Genomic DNA, 1,727 nt, shown 5'->3' with positions numbered 1-1,727 from the left:
CCCACCCCAGAGCCCCAGTCTCTGAGCCAGCAGGACTCCTCCTGCCTGCCTCCTAGGTCCTTGCCCCGCTGCCCGCTCCTTGGCAGCCCCAGAGCCCCACTAGCCTCAGCTAGGAGCCAGGGAGAAGCGCCAGGCCTGCCGTCTGGCCATGTCCCAGGCGCTGGGGGCAGGCTGGGGTCTCCGAGTACAGCAGGCCTCCCCCTAGGCCCGTTCCACCCCTTGCCTCCCACGAAGCCCCCTCCCCACCCCCCAGGCCCCAGCTCTCCCACCAGGGGTGGCTCTGAGCACTCAGGACCCCTGCCCATCCGAGGCCGCCTCGCTGGGCCCATCCCTCACCCTGGGGACCCCCAGACCTGGACGCAGAACCAGAGTGAGGAGGGAGGTGTTCGGGAGTCAGGTGGGGCGGGGTGTAGGCCAGCAGGTGTAGTGAGGGGCATGGCTTTGGGGAGCCATGGGGGTCCAGGCTGTGAACGCTCCACGTTTCAGCAAACACTCTTTGAGCACCGATTCCGTGCTGGCATCCGGGGGAGCGAGAGGCAGGCCCTGCCCTCCTGGACCAGAGGCCTCAAAGCACAAGTTCAGACATCAGGATCTTAGGGGCTGGGGATTAAGAGACAGAGGCCCCTGAGCCGGGCCAGGGTTGACCCAGAACGGGCAGGGCAGGCAGGGCTGCCACACGTGCAGAAGGAACAAACAGCGTGTGCTCCAGCCACCACAGGGCGCGTCCAGGGGCTGAGAAAGGCCAGGGGCGGCGGACTGGCCCGCCCTGCAGGCTCCGCGGGTCCCAGCCAGGGAGCTGAGTGCGGTGGGAAGCTCAGACAGTCCTAGGCGAGCAGCAGTGACGCTGCTGGGGGGCTGTCGTTCAGACACTGGGGCCGCAGGGCCGGGCAGGGACCGGGCAGTGCCGAGGGCCGGAGCGCAGAGAGCTCGGGAGGCAGGTCCTGGGTAACAAGGCCAAGCACGGGAGGAGCCGCTGCTAGTGGGCACCTGGGAGTGACCCTCGGGGGCACAGTGGGCACGACTCTAGGCATCGTGGGGCCAGTGGTGAGCCGAGAGGAGGGGCCCCAGGCGTGGACGGGCATGGTGGGCACTGCAGAGGAAGGCGGCCAGGTGTCACCTCCCGCCCGGCCTGGGCACCCTGTACCGTCGGGCAGGCACCCTGCTCTCTGGCGTCATGCAGAAAAACAACACCGGCAGCCAACAGCACTGTGACTCGGGAGGTCAGTGTCACCCAGGAAGGCACAGACCCCGGGGAAAAGGGGGCACGGCGGGGAACAGCAGGGACGGGACCCCAGGGGCCGCATTCAGTGATGACCCTGCCGCCCGCCGGCGCTGGGCCTCATCTCCCATGGGGCCCACGGGGCCGCAGGGAGGACTGCAGCAGGGCAGGGAGCGGGGGAGGCAAGGCTGGGCCCGTGCCTCCTGCCCCGACAGTCGCCGCGAGCAGCGTCACCGGGCATTTCTCCACCAACGGCCAGAGCGCCGGGAGTCTGACAGGGAGGAAGGAAGCAAAGAAACAGCCACTTTTAGGCCCCAGAAGACGGAGGAGTCCTCCGTGGGCCTCAGCCTCACTCAGCCTCTGAGCTGGTGGCACAGCGCGCACGGACCCCGGAAGGAGTGGACCCGAGGTGGGCTGGGCTGGGAGCTTGGCGGGTGTAGCCGGACAGCGGCACGCCACCAGCCAAGTCACCCACAGACGCCCAGGCACCCCTGCCCAGCTCTCCCTG

General features: G+C 68.8%; 1 protein-coding gene across 1 annotated transcript in view; it reads left to right on the top strand.

Annotated features, from left to right (window-relative positions):
- The window catches only part of MUC6 (mucin 6, oligomeric mucus/gel-forming), a 25,341-nt gene that overhangs the window by 878 nt on the left and 22,736 nt on the right, over nucleotides 1–1,727 (top strand). The gene's annotated exons all lie outside the window — the stretch shown is intronic.

This window comes from Lipotes vexillifer, unplaced genomic scaffold, assembly GCF_000442215.2.
Source record: "Lipotes vexillifer unplaced genomic scaffold, Lipotes_vexillifer_v1.1 scaffold1094, whole genome shotgun sequence".
Classification (NCBI taxonomy): Eukaryota; Metazoa; Chordata; class Mammalia; order Artiodactyla; family Lipotidae; genus Lipotes; species Lipotes vexillifer.
This window is presented reverse-complemented; position numbering and strand designations above follow the sequence as displayed.